This window comes from Antechinus flavipes, chromosome 2, assembly GCF_016432865.1.
Source record: "Antechinus flavipes isolate AdamAnt ecotype Samford, QLD, Australia chromosome 2, AdamAnt_v2, whole genome shotgun sequence".
NCBI classification, from domain to species: domain Eukaryota; kingdom Metazoa; phylum Chordata; class Mammalia; order Dasyuromorphia; family Dasyuridae; genus Antechinus; species Antechinus flavipes.
In genome coordinates, this window is record NC_067399.1 from 256688735 (window position 1) to 256704187 (window position 15453).

Genomic DNA, 15453 nt, shown 5'->3' on the forward strand with positions numbered 1-15453 from the left:
TATTTTCAGAAGTTATATAGTTTTTTTTTTTTTTATAATAGCCTTTTATTTACAAGTTATATGTATGGGTAATTTTACAGCATTGACAATTGCCAAACCTTTTGTTCCAATTTTTCCCCTCTTTCCCCCCACCCTCTCCCCTAGATGGCAGGATGACCAGTAGATGTTAAATATATTAATGTATAAATTAGATACGCAATAAATATACATGATCAAACCGTTATTTTGAAGCGATATAGTTTTAATGGGAAGGGGGAATATCTATGGTGCGGTTTGGGGGAACGAAGCAGGTAGATTGCCACCTCATTCCCAGCCCTGACATTTAGTAGTTGTGACCTTTGCCAAATCTCAATTCAGAACCTGTTTCCTCACTTGTAAAATGAGGTTACGCTCCCTTCCAACCCTCAAACTCCCTACCCTGCCCCTATTCTGGGCTGTCTGGAAGAAAAAGTCCGCAAACCTTTGGAAATGTTATCAATTTTATTCAGATCATGAGTCGATCTCTCCAGCTTGCAGCGTTCGCCGGTCACCTGTCCTGGATAGTATCGAAGGAATCCGTCTCAGTTATCTGTGGAAACGTGCCTCCGGCGTCTACCCGTCAGATGCTCCGCCCGGAGCAGGGGAGAGGATCGGCGCAGGGCCCCGAACCCGATGGGGCAAGCCCAAGGCGAGAAACGCGTGCCCGATGTCTACGCGGAAGAAGCCGAAATCGCTCCCCAAAAGCAATAGCCTTCAGCCGCAGGCCACAAGCCGCCGCCCTGGATTGATGAACGCAGGCTGCCCCACTGACCCGCCACCGGTGCAGGTTGGTGGCAACTTGGCTCACCGCCGCGAATGTGTAAAGACTCGTTTCTTCCTCCGAGAAATCGGGAGGTTGAAGGAAGACAGGCAAGTTGATGCCTGCTCCGGATAGGAGACTTCTCTAGGGATGTTCTAATGCATGCCCCGCCCCTTTTCCCACGCCCGATCAAACTCCTAGCGGCGTGCGCGCGCCCATGGCCAGCCTCATTTCTCCTCCCAGCCTCCCGCCGCGCGCTCCCGAGCGAGGGGGGTGTCTTTGGAAACGCGCACGCAGGGCAGCGTGTTGCGTGAGCGCGCGCGACTTCTCTTCCTCCGGCTCGTCACCCCGCCCCCTTCACCCCTACCTCTATCGCCGCCGCCGCTTCCGCGCCCTCTACCGCCGCCGCCGCCGCCCAGGGTCTCACGGAGGAGCGGTCACCGGCTGTGGAGACTGTGCGGCCCAGGCCCAGCACCGGGTGCGGAGCCAGAGGCACACACTGACTAGCCGAGCCGAGCCGGCCGGCCAGCTGTACCCGGAGCAGGTAAGCGTCTAAGGAGAGGCCGGGCCAGGCCTCCTGTTCCTGGCGCCGGCGCTCAGGCCCGGTTTCTTGCTCTCCTTTACACGTAGCCCGCCAGCGTTGGGGCCGCGGAAGGCCAAGATGGAGCCACGGGAGCGGGGGTGGGGAGAGGAGATGCCGCAGCGCCGCCACCTCGGGAGAGGGGGAAGGGCGGCGAGTCGGGGCAGCTAAAGCTGAGGGATCCTGGGGCGTGGAGACCCCCGCCGCGGCAGGGAGGGTCGGAGGGGAGACAAGGGAGGCTTCGGGAACCCTGGCCTGGAGGGGAGGACACCGGCACTGGCCTGGATGAAGTCTAGAGTACGGGGACACCCACTTAGGGTACGTGTAATTGAGGAACCGGAATTGGAAGAAACTGGGGGAGGGGACACCGAGACGAGGAGTAGGGGGAGGGGACGTGGGGCGGAGAAACCGGAGGGGAAGCTGGGAGGGGATGTGATACTTGGATTAGGGAAATGAATAGTGGAAAGGGAATTTGTATGGACGTGGGGAAAAGAAAATTGGGGAGGGGGGTCCATAAGGAGAAGCTGGTGGTGAGCAGCCTTGGTGAAAGAGGGGGTTAGAAGAGGTAACGGAAGAGGGTTATGGAAATAGAGTCATGAAGAGAACCTGTGGAACCGTATGGGGGAAAAGTGTCAGCCTTCCAGGGACGTATCTGGTATGAAATAGTAAGAGGCCTGGGCAATGAAAGAATGAGAATTGTAGATAGGCCTTGGAAAGAGAATTGTAGATAGGCCTTGGAAAGACTTGACTAAGAAGGGAGAGACGGAGGCGATTTCCTGGATTTGGTCACTTATTCATTGGTCCTGTGTTGATGTTGCCTTAGTGAGGTATCTTGATAAATAGTTGTAGGGGTTGCATTTGAGGGGGTGTTTTCCCTATAGAATTTGGATGCTAAGACTTTTTAACCAAAAGGAATATGCCAATTTACTATTCCTTTTAATACTAGGCCCGTATAACGTTTATTCAATACTTTCTTTTTAATTGTGGGGAGAATCCTAAGGCCATTTTACTTTAATCTATAAAGTGTATTTCTTGATGGAAAACATACTTACTTGCCTAATTTTAATATTTATTAGGGTTTTTTTAAGCATTTGGATGACTGGAATTAGGGGGGAGAATATATTCTCATATATTAGAAGTGTCATATATTAAGAAGTGTCTTTTCCAGTTTTCAGATTGAGGGGTTTGGCTTTGTTTTTCATTTCAACAGTATGCCTCAAAACAAAATAGCAACTGAAAGAATTGGTGAAGTGGAACTGAAAAATCTTGTTCCTTTTCTATTTTGTCTATAATTTGTTGTCAGATATATTTGCAGAATTATTTGAGCATGTTGTTATCCTAGAAAAAGTTGAGAGTACTGGATGCTCTAACCAGATTCTACAATGGAAAAATAATTAGGCTGTGTTTTAGCAGTTTGGGGTTTAATAAATCATTAGTTTAGGTATATTACATAGATTTTGAATTAAAGGAGCCTTGTGGTAGGCAATCTAGCTTTGTGAATGTAAGCAGACCTCAGGGCCTGAGAGACTTGGGTTAAAGTTAAGCTTCTAGATTTGTCAAGTCACTTAATTTCTCAATGCCCTAGGCAACTCTCAAAGAATGTAATTGCCTATGTCAGTGAAATTACCAGTCTGTCCCTCCCTATCCCTGTCCTTGTGTTGTAGTATTATTTAATTTCCTTTAAAATTTTTTATAGTCTTTAGTGTTGTAGTGCATTCTGTCAATCAAACTTTCTAAGTAAATTTTAAAATGTAAGATTTAGTGATTCAAAATATAATATCCAAACTTGTAAAGAATTTGTAGTTTTGACAGTTTGTGGAGAGCTCCTTCTACCAACCCTTTTATGACTATCTTTTATGCCATAGTATATCTAAAAATGTCTAAAAGCATCACATAACCATGATAAGATTTGTACTAGAACCTTGTTATTTTCATCAAGTTTGTTCGTTTTTTTTTTTTGTTTGTTTTGTTTTGTTTCAGGATTACTAGGTGTTCATTGCAGCTAAAATTTGATTAAATAAGTAGAGGAGGCAATCTTTGTTAAGAGATACTAAGGGTCAAATCTCTTCAGTCACATAAGAAAAAGCATGAAGTGTCAGACCTGAAAAGGAAATTAGAAATAAAGGCTCTGTTTTTGTTTTCATCTTCATTTTTGTCTATCCTTAAACCTGAGCTGCTTATTAGATATTTTGAACAGGGGAACATAGTATTATAGGTGTTCTTAAATTTTTTAGTTATCTCAGTAGTCACAGAATTTGTCACTAAAATCTATTTTAACAGCAAAACCTTGACTGTTTCTGTCCATTGTCATGTTCTATTTATATCTCTCATGGAGATGAAAAAAATGTTACTCCATATAGAAAGCTAATTGAAATTAGGTTAGATTGTATTAATTACTTTGCTGCTTTCTTTTTTTAATATTAAGTTGAATTTCAGGCATATGTAATCTTTCACCTGGAAGATAAAAATAAGAAACCTTAACTTCAAAATTTGTGGAACTATTTAAATTAGTGTACCTAGAAGACTGGATCACTTTTAATGGATTCACTATCGTCTTTCATCTCTGTCAGTACCCTAGGAGATGGGGAAGAATGGTGTAGCAGTGTGGGATTAGGTTCCAAACTAAGCTGAAAGGCTGTAGGAGAGCCGATTACGTCTGACCTTCTGTGTGGGTGTGAGTCTTCAGCTGACAGAAAGGACATATCTTATTTACTTGAAGTCTCATCATTGTCATCACTGCTGTAACCAACAATGAATGACAAGACAGGACCATCAACAAGAGCTTTAAAGCACAGTCAGTCCACCAGCCTAATAAGGATGCTAACTGCAATACAGTACTGTTGGACTTGGTGACAGGAGAGCTTCCAGATAGCTCCCGTATGGTAAGTTTTAAGTGGGGCAATAGCAGATAGAGTTTGTGGAAGAACACTGTTAAAGACTTGATGAAGAAAAAACTTCAAGCCATGTATTATAGGTTTGACCAATAGGAAGCAAGTGCTACAAAATAATCAACTTAACCAACAGAGATAGGGTAGCCTGTTCATCAAAAAAAATCAGCCCAAAATATTTGCTAATCCCTTATTTGTACACAGTTCTATGATAGATACTGTTCAAAGTGAGTCAGTCCTTTTCTTGTTTTCAAAAGCTTTATACAACCCATGGGATGAAGAGAAAACCACCCACAGACAATAAGATTCTTTAGATATCCCAATGTTGAAAGGGATAGTGGGTCAGAAATCACATCTGTCATATATGTGTATGTATGTGTGTGTATGTGTGTATATATATATATATATATATGTCAAAACACTATAGAATCCTTGCCTTTGAATACAAAGAACATGACAGAATCATAAACAACAATGTAGTGACATTTTAGTGTTTCACTGGGATATTTTGGAACTCTTATTTCCTCTTAGTGCCTGTTTTAAAAATTATTCTAGAAAGAATTCCTAAACATTTTAGATAATCATAAAGAAAATTTAACTTCTTCAGCATAGTTCTCTTTCAAGGTAGGTTTGAAGTACATTAACATTTGTGGAAACATTTTAAGGAGTGGTATTTATAAACCCAAGGCCATGGGAGAATAGTCTGTTGATAGTTTCTTAAAATCATCTTGGAATATACAAAGCCATCTCAGTAAAATTCACAATAATGCAAAGAGCTTGGACTAACCATCCACATTGAAAAGAGCAAAATGGATGAAAAATACATATTGCCCAAATTGCAACATGCAACATTCCATTCAGTTAGTCTCAATATATAAAGTAGAAATGCTGCAGGTAGATTATGAGCTAGGCTTAGAATCGAACAGGAGGAGGAAGAGAAAACTAGGTCGGGTTTGGGAAATGTTTAGTGCTTTCAGTAATCCAACTGCTTCTTCCTGACCCATCTGTTTACATGTCTTCCAATGATGATATATAGTTATAAACAGTAGGAAATAGTGATTTCAAAAGAATTAAAACTGATAGAAAAAATGGATTACAAGCTTAAGAAGGTTGTAGAACATTATTAGTGATATTTAAACTGAAGTATAGTTTTAAAAATAGTGAGAATTTGTATGTCTGGGAAAAGAAGTATGCCAGCCATATATTGAGAAAGAAACAGTGCTTGAACAGTATGAATGATACATTGATACTCTTGATAAAATACTAAAAGAAAAACTTGTAACATATTGAGTACATCCTTTATATAAAGAATGTATGCAAAACTTAACAAAAAGCACAGAGTTTTAAGAACATTTGTTATTAGGATAGCTAGACTCAATACACATGCCAATAAAATTATAGCTTTTTTATAGAGTGGAAAGGGTGTAGGCTTTAAACCCTGGATTGTAACCATCATCTGAATGAGTCTGAACTCCACAATGATTAGTTCTTGTAGAAATTCACTTCGAAGAAGTAATGCAGAAATTTTGACTTACTAGTTATTAGCAATTTTGATCAGGACATAATTCCATAATGGTTTTTCTTGGAGGAAATGAGTAATTTCCTCATTACTCAATCTAATGATCAATCTAAAAAGTTGTTCCCAATAGGTTACTCTAGGCAGTGTAGTCTTAAAACAGTACAGTGTATTCTTATATCTCAAAATATAGTCCAGGGATGTCTGTAGGATCCCTGAAATTCTTTTGGGAGTTTGCAAGGTCAAAACTATTTTCATAATAATAACTAAGATATTTTACTTACTAATACAGTAAATATTGATTGATATGACCCATATACACAAAAATTGGAGGTAATGGTCTTCAATAATTCTTATAAAATATAAAGGGCTCCTGATGCCAAAAAGTTTGAGAATTGTTGCCCTAGGGGTTCTTAGTCATTTTTGGTTTTGAGCCTTAGTTTTCTCTGAAGCTGTTGATATCCCAGTTTTACTGTTGAATCTTGTGCCCTACTATCCATATTTCTCCTGAGGAAGCTTTTTTTTTTCCATTAGTATTTTATTTTTCCAAATATATGCAAAGAGATAGTTTTCAACATCCACTTTTGAAAAACTTTGTGTTCCAAATTTTTCTCCCTCCCTCCTTTATCTTCCTCCTCCCCAAGAGAACAAGTAAGTTGATATAGGTTAAAGACATGTAGTTCTTCTAAATATATTTCCATATTTGTCATGTCATGCAAGAAAAATCAGATAAAAAAAAAAAAAAAAAAAAAAAACACGAGAAAGGGGGGGAACCAAGCAAACAACAACTACAAAAAAAGTAAAAATATTTTGCTTTGCTCCACATTGTTTCCATAGTTCTCTTTCTAGATGCAGACAGTATTTTCCATCCCAAGTGTATTAAAATTCCCTTAAATCACCTCTTTCTTAAAGTCACCTATCACAATTCATCATCACATAATCTTGTTATTATTGTTTACAGTGTTCTCTTGGTTCTGCTCACTTCATTCAACATCAGTTCATATAAGTCTTTTCAGGCTTCTGAAATAAGCCTGCTCATCATTTTTTATAAAACAATATTCCATTACATTCATATACCATAACTTATTTAGCCATTTCTCAACTGATCGGCATCTACTCAATTTTCAGTTCTTGCCACTACAAAAAGGGCTGCTACAAACATTTTTTGCATGTGTGGGTTCTTTTCCCTCTTTTATGATCTCTTTGGGATGTAGAATCAGTGGAGAATACTGCTGGATCAAAAGGTATGCACAGTTTGATGGCCCTTTGGGCATAGTTTCAAATTCTTCTCCAGAAAGGTTGTATTATTTGAGGAAGCATTTTGTGATTAAATTTTTTTTTCAGATATAACTATTTTTTCTTTTCACGCTTTTATTAGCTTTATCCTCATTAGAGTCACATTTACTTACAATATTTGATAGTAAGCACTGAAATGCCATCAGTTTAGGTATCAGAAATGAGAGTAGACTAAATTATCTCTAGTACTCACAATAACCATTTGAAATGCATTATACAGATAATAATGTCTCCATTTTACATCTGAGAGAAACTGAGAGTCAGAGAATAACTTGACCAGCTAATAAATGCTTCAGTTGGATTTTAACCATTCACCTGTCTCCCGAGTCCATTATTCTTTCTACTAAACTGTTTGCTTATGAAGGAAATAAGTTTAGTACATGTGATGCTTACTTTTCCTTCATTTCGTTATAGTGATATTTCTAGTAGCAATTATGATCACATTACAACAACTGAGCTTGTTTTATAGAACTTTATAGTGTGACTTGACACCTTCTCTGCATATTTTGCAAAAACATGATCCTCACAGTAATGAAATCACTTATCCTCTGAAGTATTTAGTATTTGAAAATAATTGGAGGTAGCAGTAATATACTGGAAAGAACATTGAATTCAAAATGATAAACCATTCAAATACCTGCTTTGCTATTTAATAACTTCATGCTATTGGACAAATTACTTTCACTTATTTGGGCTATTGTTTCCTGTCTCTAAATGAAGGTATTAGATCTCTTAAGGGATCTCTTAAGGAATCTTCTAATTCTTTATACTGTGGTCTTGAAAGTAATCTTAAAAATAGCAATAATTAATTTGATATTTGCTCCTGTGACAATACTGGTTTTTCAGTTGAATCCAACTATTCATGACCCTTTTTGTTTTTTTGTTTTGTTTTTTGGCAAAGATAATGGAGTGGTCCTTCTCCACTTCATTTTACTGATTGAAGAAATTGATGCAAATAGGGGTAAGTGACTTGCTCAGGATCATAAAACTGGTAAGTGTCTGAGGCCAGATTTGAACTCAGGAAGATGAATTTTCCTGACTTTAGGCCCAGCACTCTATGAATTGTATCATCAAGCTGCCATGATGCTAGTTAAGAGCATTATTAACGTATTAAGTTGTGTAACTATAATGTCCTTTTGTTTATGATATCTTTATGCAGTGCTGTTCAGATACCTTAATTTTAAGAAGTTTGGATGATTTCATTAGTTTTCTGTGCTTGTGTTAGTTAGTGGTTGGTCTGTATATGTAGGTAATTCCTGAAAATTTTATACTGGGAGCTCAGCTCATAGAACAAATGACAGGAGGAAAAAAATATATATCTTTTTTGAAAATATCAAGTCTAAAGGAGGCTTGGGAGTCTAGATAATCTTTATTTGATCATAGAGTTTAGAAGTAAAAAGGATGCTAGAAGTTATTCTCATTTTAAAGCTGAGGAATGCAAAACCCAGAATGGTTATATGATTCAGTTGAAATCGGTGATTTCAAATCAGAACTCTGACTTCAGAAATAGTTCTACTTCTATTATATCATATTCTACCTCTATGATTAGGGTCTTAGGCTTCTCCTAAAATCCTTTTTGCTAGTTATATGTGTATTGGACTTTCAGTTTTGTAGACCTTGGAGTTGAAATTTAGGTTTCATCTCTGAAGGAGACAGCCTTCTTCTGTGTCCTTTTTGTCTGTGAAAATATTTCTCCTTGGTTTCCCTTTTTAGCCCTATCACTTTAAAACTCAATAAAACTTTTCGAAAAACCACTGTTAATGAAAATCTTTAAAGTGTTTGAATGGTGGCATTACATCATCAAATATGTTCATTACAAAAGATGATTGGCAACTGGTCATTTACTAGCTTTGCAGCTGAATGAAGCCTTAATTTAAAGGTTGATTTAGTTAGCATTTATATGATGCCAGCTATGTGCACATATTATGCAAAATCTTTTGCAAATACGATCTCAATTATTCCTCACAATAACCCTGTGAGGCTGGTCCTATTAATTTCATTTTTCTGTTGAGAAAACTGAAACAGATTGTGACTTATTCAAGATCATACAGATAATAAGTGTCTGAACCTGGATTTGAACTGGGCCTCTTCCTGACTCCAAGCACAGTTTTCTATCTACTGTATCATATAACTACTTAGGTTAGATTATGGTGTAAGTCTTTGAAACTTAAGTGACTTACTCAATTTCAGGTTTTTTGTGAGGTTTTTGGCATATTGTTTAGTTAATGTAAAATGTGGGTTCATAAACTCTTAAGATTTTTAGAGTAAGAAAAAAACATTAAAAGGCTTTATCATAATTAATTCTGCTGGCTCACTTTATAGATAAAAAAACTAAGGCCCTGAAAGGTTAAAGTAACTTAATCCAAAAATAGACAGGTTAGTGGAACAAGCATTAGATCCCAGGCAGTCTAACTCTAATTCTAGGGTTTTCTCCACTCCTCAGATTTTAATTTTTATTAATTAAAATCCAACCAACACAGCTTAAAAATAGTCATATCACCATTAAAAGGGAGTCCTGACTACAGATGTGAATCATATGATTGATATTGGGATTTGAGTCTTTAATTTTAAATATTTCAAGAAAAGTGAAATGATAGTTAAATTTGAATATTTAAGGAAATCCAAAATCTTTTAGAGTAATATAAAAGACATTCTTTAATATTCTTTACTCTTGCTGTTAAAATACTTGACATTAACCCTATTTAATGGGAATATTCAAGTTTGGTTAGGAAAGTATTCTAATGAATATAATGACATTTAGTTAAGCTACTTTTTGAAAAAGCAGATTTTTAAATGAAGATAAAGGAGCAAACTTTTCTTCTCACACACAGAAATAGATGTTATCTAATAGTTCATTGATCTTGAAGCCAGGAAGAACTGAATTCAAATCCTGCTTCAAAAGTTTTTTACCTCACGTGACCCTCTTGAGCCAATTATTTCTTTAAATCTTAGTTTCCTCATCTTTAAAATAATAGCACCTTCTTCACATGGTTATTGTGAGGATCAAATGAGATAGTGTAAATAAAACACTTTTGAAAATCTTGAAATACTATTTAAATGTAAGCTTTATTATAAAAGTAAAAGTCATCTATTTTTCATTAAAGAATCCCTCACTAAAAAGTTTTGTTTCTGTAAAAAGGATATGTACCAAAACAGTTACCAATAGCTTGAATTTAAAAACAAGAAAGTACTTCAGAGACAATAAAATATTGTTTTTCTTCTTCTAGAGTCTTTTAATGAACAAAGAAAAACCTTTGGCTCGGCATTATAAACCATACAAACATTTTAGTGCTTCACATTTATAAAATAAATTGCCAGAAATAAATATAGTTGCTTATTTTTCTTTTTGGAAAATACATAAAATATCTAAGATGAGGGTATGAAATTGTAAATTATATATTTAGATGTTAATTGTAGAGAACTATTTTCATAATAAGATTAGATATAATAAAACTTAATTTTTCCTTGAATAGAAACATAAAAATTAATTTTTATATTTAATATATGTGCATCCAGTACCCAGAGACCTATTATTCATAGAAAAGTTTTACCATTTCATTTTGAGAAATTAGCCTCATAACCAGTATTTAAAGGGAATTAATGATAGATGTATTAGAAAGAGCTTTGGTCTTGAAACAGGAAGGTTGTGCCACTTATGTGACATTCTAATGGTGCCATTTATTAATTATGTGACATTGAACCTTTTTGAGCCTTTGTTTCCTCATAAAGTAAGAATATTTTATTAATAGTCTATCTTATAGACTTATGAGAATCAAATGATATGTGAAAGTTCTTTATAACGTCAAAGGGCTAATAAACTGTTACATTACCGTATCATTACCATCTGTTAGTTTCTTTGTCATTAGTATTATTTATAAGAGAACTCTGATATGGTTACATTAATTTACCTTTATAGAATATTTCAAAACTCAGCTTCTTTCATAAGATTAGAATATAAAAATAAATTTAGTCAGTTACGTTTTTTCCTTATTCTGGGAGCTGTCCAGCATAAAATGATAATATTTCATCCTTATACTGGTCTTCTGTGTCTTTTTTTTTCTGATTTAACTGTGATGAAAGAGGGTTTTTGTTACTGAGAATTCAACATTTATGTGTTGTGGATTACACTTTTATAATACTTCAGATTTTATGAATTTCTGTAAATTGCAAAAGTTTCAATGGAAGACTGTGGTATGAAATCAATAGCAAATGTTATATTATCTGATCTTGACAAATCATTCTCATTGAATTTCACTTGACTGTATTGGCTACTTAGCACACAGTGATTGCAGATCCTGTGTTCCTAAGGAAGAGTTTATTGTTGAGATGTATATTTGAGATTTAGAATGCATTTGGATAATTACCTTTGATTTTAGTGTTTAGCCTTAAGTTCATTTTTGAATATATTTCCTTTAGATTACTCTTATATGCTCAAGAAAAATAAGTTAAATGTGATAGAAACCTTGAGTTTCATGACAGTCCTCTTTTCTTCTGTTCTATGCATGGACAAATAAACATTCTAATTTGTTACTTTAAGAAGAAAAATTAATTTTAAAATATCTGCATAGAGTAAAGGAATTTATTGATGCTGACTTTGCATTGAAGTTGTGTTATAGGAACAAGTTACGTCAAAAAGTACAGATGACCAGTGGAGAAAATAAGTCTACAATTCTTTGAATAAAAAAGGCTTTTAAAATGTATCTATTAATACTGTTTTTATTTTGATACTATTTTAGCTATTTGGGATCTGAATTGCAGTCGGTCTTTCCAACCCTCTTCACATGATGATTTTTTAGGAATTTTTTTTTCTTATAACAAACAGATTGTCTTGATGGATAAAAATTGACTTAATGTCTTAGTTTAAAATATTTTAGCTGGCAAAGAAAAATGAAAAGGCCGATGATGAAACAACTTTTATTATTATTATTATAGCTTTTTATTTACAAGATACATGCTGGGTAATTTTTCAGCATTGACAATTGCAAAACCTTTTGTTCCAGTTTTTCCCCTCCTTCACCCCATCCCCTTCCCCAAATGGCAGGTTAACCATTCATCACATGTTAAATATGCTAAAGTATAAGTTAAGTACAATATATGTATACATGTCCATACAGTTATTTTGTTGCACAAAAAGAATCGGACTTTGAAATAGTGTACTATTAGCTTGTGAAGGAAATCAAAAATGCAAGCAGACAAAAATAGAGAGATTGGGAATTATATGTAGTGGTTCAGAGTCATCTTGCAAAGTTGTTTCGCTAGGTGTAGCTAGTTCAGTTCATTACTGCTCCATTGGAACTGATTTGGTTCATCTCATTGTTGAAGATGGCCAGGTCCGTCGAACTGATCATCATATAGTATTGTTGTTGAAGTATATAATGATCTCCTGGTCCTGCTCATTTCACTCAGCATCAGTTCATGTAAGTCTCTCTAGGCCTTTCTGAAATCATCCTGCTGGTCATTTCTTACAGAACAATAATATTCCATAATATTCATATACCATAATTTATTCAGACATTCTCCAATCCACTCAACCCTCAGTTTCTGGCCACTACAAAGAGGGCTGCCACAAACATTCTTGCATATACAGGTCCTTTTCCCTTCTTTAAAATCTATGATGAAACAACTTAAGAATTTCAGATCTTTTATTTACCTTGAATGCTGTACTTTTTTTTTCTGAAATGAAACTGACAGCCTTTATTTTCCCTGTTTCCAATTTTAGACTATATTCGAAGTTTTAAAATACTATGTGATCTACTTCCCCTAGATTACATGTATCATGTCAAGAACTACTTCCATGAAAGTCTGAAAAATATGTATTTAGCATTTATTTTTAAAATATATTTACATTTATGTAAATATGCAGCATATTGCTCAGAATCAGTTAATTTTATTTTTCTTAAAGGAATATTAACCTTTATTATAATGTTAGATCTTATCATTTCCCACTTAAACCTGTTTATGACTTAGTAATAGCAGCTTGTGTTTACCTTCCTGCTCTTCCCAAGACCATTAAAAAGAAAGATGACATGATCAACTATGTATTAAATTTATAAATATAAAAGTTGTTGAGGATTTTTTTTGTTTGTTTCTCCTTAAAAACAAAACAAATATACCTCATTTTATAGAAGTCAGATCAATAATCATTTAAGTGTCTCCTGTGTGTCAGCTCTGTGCTAAATGCTAAGAACACAAAGAGAGGCCAAAAACAGCTTCTGCTCTCAATAAGTTCAAGTCTAAATTGGGGAGACAATATGCACATTACTATGTACAAACAAAATATAGGCAGGATCAATTGCATATACTCTCAAAGCAGTGAAAGTAGAAGGCCATGATAGACTTTTTGCAGAAGATAGGGCATTAGCTTAAAATTGAAGGAAACCAGGAAGCAGATGAAGAAAAGAGAATCCCAGGCATGGAGAAAAAGCCAGTGAAAATATGACATTTGGAAATGGAGTGTCCTGTGTGAGAAACATCAAAGATGCCAGAATCATTAGATCACAAAGCATATGGAGGGGAGTAAAACATAAGAAAGGGCCGGGTTATGAAGCATCTTTTTAAAATTTTATATTTATAGGGTTTTATATTTAGTTTTTGAGGTAGTAAGAAATACCTGGAAGTGATTGAACTGGGAGGGTGGCATGCTCAGGCCTGTATTTTAGGAAGATCTGCTTGATAGTTCAGTGGAGAATGGACTAGAGTGGAGAAAAACTTAAGGCAGAGAGAGTGATTGGTGCACTACTGAAGTAGTTTAAGTGTGAGCTTGCACTATGATGGTAGCAGTGTAATAGCCTTATTCCTGGAAAACTTTGCTAAAAATTAAATTTTAATAAATTGCATTATGTTTTAATGGACTCTAGGGCCTCATAATATAAAGGAAATTTGTGAATCTTTCTATAAAGCAAAGAACACCTTAATAACTTGACTATTCTAAAGTTTCAATTTTTACTATGAAGTTTTCATAGACTTACAATTGCAGGATGTCATGGCTGTAAGGGACCATAGAGACTATTTAATTCAATCCACTGAGATCCAGAGAGTGTAAGTGGCTAGGAAGTTTTAGGCTTCTTAATGAAATGAAATTTGCAGTAATGTAGTGACTCCACAAAAGGATCTTTGAATAAGATGTCAAAGAAGTTATTTCTAGAAAATTTATTAACATTTTTTAAAACAGTAGGATGGAAATAGTATTTGTAAAATGCTTGAAAAGAGTTCAAGTATTTTATTAACTTTTTCATAATCTTGTTTAACTAATCTTGTTCTGTGAGAAAAAATTTTAAATTGATGTAAACATAAGCCTTGTTATAAAAGTTAAATTAATGAAATCCATTTACTCAGTGCCTGGCATGTGCCAGGAACTGTGCCAAGTGCTTTGTAAGTGTTATTTCATTTGGTTTTTTGTAGCGTTTTTTGTTTTTTAATTATTAAATCATTAAAAATCTCCCACTTAGACTTTTCCTCCTCTATTTGAGAGTAAAAGAAAGACAAAATCCTTGTTGCAAACATGTATAATTAAGCTAAACAAATGTCCATATTCACTGTGTCCAAAAATATTAAATGTCTTATTCTTCACATTGAATTTTTTTACCTCTTTATCAGCAAGATCATAGCATAGTTCATCACTTGTCGTCCCTTTGAAATCATGGTTGATCATTATGATGATCAAAGTTCCTAATTCTTTCAAAGTTGTCTTTATCATATTGTTGTCATTGTATAAGTTGTTTTTGTTCTGTTTACTTCATTCCACATCAAGTCATACATGTTTTTCAAGATTATTATTACTATTATTATTATTTTTTTTTTTTTGCTGAGGCAGTTGGGGTTAAGTGACTTGCCCAGGGTCACACATCTAGGAAGTGTTAAGAATCTGAGGCCAAATTTGAACTTAGGTCCTCCTGACTTCAGCTGGTGCTTTGTCCACTGCACCAACTAGCTGCCTCTCAAGATTTTCTAAAACCATCCATTTCATAATTTCTTACCATGCAATAGTATTCTGACATTTATATATCACATCATGTTCAGCTATTCCCCAAATTATGAATCCCTCTTGGATTCCTGTTCTTTACCAACTCAAGAAAAAAAGTCTTATTTTTGCATGTCCCTAGTTTGTTTTGCTTAAAACTAATGCCTCCCTTAATCTTTTGCTGATCATTCAGCTGGATCCTAATGGACTCTTCCTCACCCCATTAGGGTTTCCTCTGCAAAGATACTGGAGTGGTTTGCTGTTTTCTTCTCTTGCTCATTTTACAGGCGACAAACAGTATTAAGTGACTTGCTCAGGGTCACACAGCTACTAAGTGCCTGCGGCTAGATTTGAAGGCAGTTATATGAGTTTTCCTGACTACAGGCATGGCATTCTATCTATCCACTATGCCAACAAGCTGCCCTTCCCTTGTCT

General features: G+C 35.5%; 1 protein-coding gene across 2 annotated transcripts in view; it reads left to right on the forward strand.

Annotated features, from left to right (window-relative positions):
• Window positions 1–313: 313 nt before the first annotated feature.
• The window catches only part of DNAJC5 (DnaJ heat shock protein family (Hsp40) member C5), a 53502-nt gene continuing 38362 nt past the window's right edge, over window positions 314–15453 (forward strand). For both annotated transcript variants that reach the window (XR_007950508.1, XM_051976811.1), the window contains exon 1: window positions 314–1322. The gene's annotated coding sequence lies outside the window, so the exon portion shown is untranslated. The remainder of the gene's footprint in view (window positions 1323–15453) is intronic.